Source organism: Babylonia areolata, chromosome 16 (genome assembly GCF_041734735.1).
Source record: "Babylonia areolata isolate BAREFJ2019XMU chromosome 16, ASM4173473v1, whole genome shotgun sequence".
NCBI classification, from domain to species: domain Eukaryota; kingdom Metazoa; phylum Mollusca; class Gastropoda; order Neogastropoda; family Buccinidae; genus Babylonia; species Babylonia areolata.
Genome location: NC_134891.1, coordinates 6,383,730 through 6,391,229, shown reverse-complemented (window position 1 = coordinate 6,391,229; position 7,500 = coordinate 6,383,730). Strand labels below are relative to the sequence as shown.

Genomic DNA, 7,500 nt, shown 5'->3' with positions numbered 1-7,500 from the left:
CTACAGCGCCACCCATTTTTTGTGTGTTTTTTCCTGCGTGCAGTCTTCTTGCTTTTCCTATGGATTTTTCTACAGAATTTTGCCAGGAACGACCCTTTTGTTGCCGTGGGTTCTTTTAAGTGCGCTAAGTACGCATGCTGGACACGGGATATCAGTTTATCGTCTCATCCGAATGACTAGCGTCCAGACCACCACTCAAGGTCTAGAGGAGGGGGAGAAAATAATTATCGGCGGCTGAGCCGTGACTGGAACCAGCGCGCTCAGATTCTCTCGCTTCCTAGGCGGACGCGTTACTTCTTGGCCATCACTCCACAATGTTTGCGCGTGTGATAAAGTCCTCCATGCCTGCTGTCTGTCTGTCATTTCTTTATTTGTTTGTTTGGTTGGTTGGTTGGTTATTCAAAGTTTGAAATACCATGGTGGAAAATCTAAAATAAAGTCGTTTTCAAAATTTCGAGACAATCCTTATCTTCGATTGGAGAAAGATCTGATTCACGGAAAACATGTGTAATAATAATTTCGGACTCAATTCTAAAAGTGGCAGGATCAAGACACAGGCCACTACTACCACCAATAATAAATCAGTTCCGACGTGAAGTCTTGTCGATCGGTCGTGTGAAGCCCCCTTTAGCTTCACTTCACCCAAACCCCTTTCAAAGGCCTAACGGTATTCAGTCGCTTGACTGACCGACACAGACTTAACGGTACGTTGTTCCACCATTGGTTTGGCAAGGGACTGAAATGGAGCCGTCGGTTGTCACTCGTGAGGTCATAAACACCAGAAACCCCTTCTCGCAAAACACAGGAGAGAAACAGTAGACCCAGTCAGAGCCACTGCGCCAAGAAACTACTGGAACTGCCGACTGAAATACAACACCAGTTAAAGATCGTTCAGGGTCGATAGCATGCATAATACAGTGGCCCCCCGCAAAAAAAAACAACGATACTCAGCTACCTACGTTTTATTCAACGGGTGTCGTGGATAGAACAACAGTTTGAGTGAAGCAACTGAATGACATATTGTGAAGAAGGAGAAGAAGAAGACAGTGAAGAAGAAACAGACAGAAGAAGAAGAAAGAAAGAAAGAAAGAAGAAGAAGAAGCAAAGAAAAGGAAAAGACAGTGAGAGAGAGAGAGAGAGAGACCTCTCTTAGTGGAACAACCAAAATGCAGTGGTAAAATCTTCGCTCCAAGACAGAGACTTCAGAATCAACTGCACACATAAGTCCACATAAGTCACAAATACTGGTGATCTTGTCACTCAGTCTGATAAGGTAAGCTCTGCGTTTCTTTGTCTCTGGTGTAATTTTTTTATTATTCATTTTTATTTTATTTTTTCTCAAAATAGGCGAAGCAAAGAGTAGTTTGATTTGGGTGAATTTTATGGGGCTTGTCAAAACCAACAACATGAATCATCACCACATCATCCTCATCAACAACAACATAATATGTGCTGCAGTGTACAGTGATAATAGTAATGATCACAAACACACACACACACATAACACACGCACATAACACACGCACACACGCATACATACACACACACACACACACACACAGTGACACACACACACACACAGTCACACAGTCTCTCTCTATCACACACACAACACACGCACGCACGCACGCACACACACACACACACAGTGACACACACACACACAGTCATACACACACACACACACACACACGCAGTCACGCACACACACACACACACGCACGCACGCACGCACGCACACACACACACACACACACAAACACACACACACAGAGTGAGGAATACTTCATATTTTCTTCTGCTCTTACATGTGTTTGTAAGCTATTTCCGCGGCAAACAGTAAACCGACATGGTTGATGATTGTGCACCTGTAATTACAATCATATCATTCAACAACAACAAAATTATCTATGTGTAATTACAATCATATCATTCAACAACAACAGCAACAACAACAACAACAGAACTATCTACGTGTAATTACAATCATAACATTCAACAACAACAACAACAAAACTATCTATGTGTAATTACAATCATATCATTCAACAACAACAAAACTATCTATGTGTAATTACAATCATATCATTCAACAACAACAGCAACAACAACAACAACAACAGAACTATCTACGTGTAATTACAATCATAACATTCAACAACAACAACAACAAAACTATCTATGTGTAATTACAATCATATCAATCAACAACAACAGCAACAACAACAAAACTATCTACGAGTAATTACAATCATATCATTCAAAAACAACAACAACAACAAAACTATCTATGTGTAATTACAATCATATCATTCAACAACAACAACACAACTATCTATCTGTAATTACAATCATATCATTCAACAACAACACCCACAAAACTATCTGTGTGTAATTGCAATCATAACATTCAACAACAACAAAACTATCTTTGTGTAATTACAATCATATCATTCAACAACAACAAAACTATCTATGTGTAATTACAATCATAACATTCAACAACAACACCAACAAAACTATCCATGTGTAATTACAATAATATCATTCAACAACAACAAAACTATCTATGTGTAATTACAATCATATCATTCAACAACAACAAAACTGTCTATGTGTAATTACAATCATATCATTCAACAACAACAAAACTATCTATGTGTAATTACAATCATATCATTCAACAACAACAAAACTATCTATGTGTAATTACAATCATATCATTCAACAACAACAGCAACAACAACAACAGAACTATCTACGTGTAATTGCAATCATATCATTCAACAACAACAACAACAAAACTATCTACGTGTAATTACAATCATATCATTCAACAACAACAACAACAAAACTATCTGTAATTACAATCATATCATTCAACAACAACAGCAACAACAAAACTATCTATGTGTAATTGCAATCATATCAATCAACAACAACAGCAACAACAACAAAACTATCTACGTGTAATTACAATCATATCATTCAACAACAACAACAACAAAACTATCTGTAATTACAATCATATCATTCAACAACAACAGCAGCAACAACAAAACTATCTATGTGTAATTACAATCATATCATTTAACAACAAAAACAACAACAAACCTATCTATGTGTAATTACAATCGTATCATTCAACAACAATAACACAACTATCTATCTGTAATTACAATCATATCATTCAAAAACAACAACAACAACAAAACTATCTGTGTGTAATTACAATCATATCATTCAACAACAACAACAACAACAACAAAACTATCAATGTGTAATTACAATAATATCATTCAACAACAACAACAAAACTATCTATGTGTAATTACAATCATATCTTCAACAACAACAACAGCAACAAAACTATCTATGTGTAATTACAATCATATCTTCAACAACAACAACAGCAACAAAACTATCTATGTGTAATTACAATCATATCATTAAACAACAACAACAGCAACACTATCTATGTGTAATTACAATCATATCATTCAACAACCACAACAACAACAAAAACTATCTGTAATTATATCTGTCGATCTGTCTGAATGATATTGGTGTATGTTTTCCTAACTGGCATTTTCTTCGGAAAGTTTCACTTTACACACAGGCTCCTTCCGATTCGCAGAGCTATTCTGAGTTTAGCTCTCAGACTATTATCAAATTCATTACGGACAATGTATTGTCCTAATGTCAAGTGCATATGCTTTAGTAACCTGGCAATTAAGCATATACTTTTTGTCTGTAGCTTGATGAAGCATTATGTACACGAAAGTGTGTCTTCACAAGTGACTGATAACGTTGATGTTTTTGACTTTTTGCATTCATTATCAGTTGTTTCGCTTGTCAGTTTAACAACAACAAAACTATCTATCTGTAATTACAATCATATCATTCAACAACAACAACAACAAAACTATCTATGTGTAATTACAATCATATCATTCAACAACAACAGCAGCAACAACAACAAAACTATCAATGTGTAATTACAATAATATCATTCAACAACAACAACACAACTATCTATCTGTAATTACAATCATATCATTCAACAACAACAACAACAACAAAACTATCTATGTGTAATTACAATCATATCATTCAACAACAACAGCAGCAACAACAACAAAACTATCAATGTGTAATTACAATAATATCATTCAACAACAACAACACAACTATCTATCTGTAATTACAATCATATCATTCAACAATAACAACAACAACAAAACTATCTATGTGTAATTACAATCATATCATTCAACAACAACAGCAACAAAACTATCTATGTGTGATTACAATCATGTCATTCTACAACAACAACAACAACAAAACTATCTATGTGTAATTACAATCATATCATTCAACAACAACAACAACAACAGTATCAGTATCAGTATCAGTAGCTCAAGGAGGCGTCACTGCGTTCGGACAAATCCATATACGCTACACCACATCTGCCAAGCAGATGCCTGACCAGCAGCGTAACAACAAAACTATCTATGTGTAATTACAATCATATCATTCAACAACAACAGCAACAACAAAACTATCTATGTGTAATTACAATCATATTCAACAACAACAACAAAACTATCTATGTGTAATTTCAATCATATCATTCAACAACAACAACAAAACTATCTACATGTAATTGCAATCATATAATTCCACAACAAAAAATCTATCTATAATTAAATCTATCGATGTATCTAAATAATATAGGTATATGTTTTCCTAAATGGCATTTTCTTCGGAAAGTTGCACTTTAGAATAGAATAGAATAGAATATGTCTTTATTATTAAGTGTACCGAGGTCACAAGGAATATTGCGGGGGGTCGGGGCGGGGAGGGGGGGGGATAGTACATAACAAGATACGAACATAAAGTAGAAATTAGGATACATACAAGTGCATATCAATATAAAAACTTGTGCATACTCACAAATGCACACACACACACACACACACACACACGTTTGAACAAAAGCTGCATATTACATGTGGATGGGGCTGTTGACTAGATCTTTCGGTAGATGGTTGTTGGTTGCACAATTTATTCTATTTATCACACTTTACACACAGGCTACCACCCTCCATACACACGTTTGCACTCACTGACATCAACACAAGCATGCACACACACAGACACAAACACATAGTATTAATAATAAGAAGAAGAATGTAGGCTTACATAACGCAGTACCCCCATCTCACAACACTCGGCTTATATCACAGATTGACATAAATTTACATTTGGGCCAACAGTAAAGTGAGAGCTGTATTGTCAATGGTTTCTCCAGTCAATAGGAAACCATTTACAGCTTAGTCTTTCGTGAAGGACTCTCAAACTAGGAGGCAAAATTGTCACTGGCTCTTAGTGCTGAAGCCTTGTGGGCTAGTTGGCCTTTGGGAAAGAACCATCCCAACGCCGACTGTCCTAAAACCCTCTTGGCCGAGAGAGTGGGGATGTATAACTTGGGCAAGACACTCTCCACTATAGTCAAATTCTAACCCAAATAGTCAGAACAGCAGTTGCCTCCTCTGCTGTTCTGATGGTCATAGTCGGACGCGACTGACTATCATATATAACCCCCATCTCAGATAGGGCTCACCACGCTTCACAATAAAAAATTTAAAAAAAGAAAGAAAAAAAAAGAAGAAATTTAAGACTAAGTGTCGTAAAATATGTACAAAGTCTACAAAGTTTAACATGACAATGGCTAAAATATGCATATGTAAGAATGACACGATAAAAGATATATATATATATATATATATATATATATATATATATATATATATATACACATACACAAATATATATATATATACATATATACATATATACACATACATACACACACACATATACACATACAAATACACACACATATACACATATATACATGTATATATATATATATATATATATATATGTGTGTGTGTGTGTGTGTGTGTGTGTGTCTGTGTGTGTACACACACACACACACACACACACATACGTAAACTGACACAGGTGCCATCACAGTCTCAAATCCCACAGGTACAAATCACAGCAAAACAAAGCACGCCACATTCACCACTGTCCAAAATAAACACCAGGGAACCAGGTATCACCAACGCAAAAAGCACATCCAGCAACCAAAACCACAGCAAGCATATACATTGTAGATGGACAAAAAAATTCAGTGTAGAAAAGTACATGTTTGGAGTGCTCTCTCTTGAATGCAGTTTCAGTTTCTCAAGAAGGCATCACTCCGCTCGGGCAAATCCATATACGCCACACACACTTGCTTGTCAGGCCCTGGGTGCATGTTTATACCTAGATGCATCTGTATCTATCTATCTATCTATCTATATATATACACTAATATGTCTGCACCTATTAGAGTGGAGTTTTGCTACAGTATCTGTTGGGGTCAGAGGACAATACCTTTGTTGCCATGGGTTCTTTTTCGGTGCGCCAAGTGCGTGCTGCACACGGGACCTCGGGTCTATCGTCTCATCCGAATGACTAGACGCTCCGTTTGATTTTCCAGTCAGACTTGGGAGAAAAAAGGGGAGTCCGGGATTCGAACACCTACCCTCAAGGAACACTGTATTGACAGACAGGCGTCTTAACCACTCTGCCAACTTCCACCCTAAACATATACAAACAAATAGATAGCGAAAGAGAGAGAGAGAGAGAGAGAGAGAGAGAGAGAGAGAGAGAGAGAGAGAGAGAGAGAGAGAGAGACAGACAAAGACAGGGAACTCATAACTCAAAAAGTTTTTTTTTTTTTTTTTTTTTCAAGGATTAAGATCTTAGGCATGGCCTGTTTTTTTCCATCTGTTCTATGGAGAGAGAGATGAGGGGGACAGATAGACAGAGAGAGAGAGAGGGGGGTGGGGGAACAGGCAGACAGATAGATAGATAGATAGCTAGATAGATAACTCAGAACTCAAAAAGTTTTTTTTAATTCTAGGATTAAGATTTTAGGCATGGCACATTCTTCCAGAGAGACAGAGAGAGAGAGAGAGCGAGGAGACAGAGACAGAGAGACAGGTCGAGAGAGAGAGAGAGAGAGAGAGAGAGAGAGAGAGAGAGAGAGAGAGACATTAAGAGACAGAGACAAAAAGACAAAGAGAGAGAGACAGGGAAAGAGAGAGACGGAGAGAGAGAGAGAGACAGGCAGACAAACAGAGAGAGAGACAGACAGACTGAGAGAGAAAGAGAGAGAGAGGGACAGAAACAAAGAGACAGAGAGAGAGAGACACACACACACAGACAGAGAGACAGACAGAGACACAGAGAGAGAGACAGACAGAGAGAGAACAAGAACAAGAACAAGAACAAAACTTTAATCTCCAGGCCTCCGGCCCATAGAAAGAGGTCAAAAGTACACAATATGGTGATCACTCAACCACAACAAAATGTAAAATACGTACTAACTTAACCTGTAGAACAAATACAATAATATCAATGCACCTATCAGAGTGGAGTTTT

At 37.1% G+C, this 7,500-nt stretch overlaps 1 protein-coding gene across 1 annotated transcript in view; it reads left to right on the top strand.

Annotated features, from left to right (window-relative positions):
* Nucleotides 1–1,100: 1,100 nt before the first annotated feature.
* LOC143290740 (uncharacterized) overlaps nt 1,101–7,500 on the top strand; it is a 36,177-nt gene continuing 29,777 nt past the window's right edge. Inside the window, exon 1 of the mRNA XM_076600255.1 lies at nt 1,101–1,273. The gene's annotated coding sequence lies outside the window, so the exon portion shown is untranslated. The remainder of the gene's footprint in view (nt 1,274–7,500) is intronic.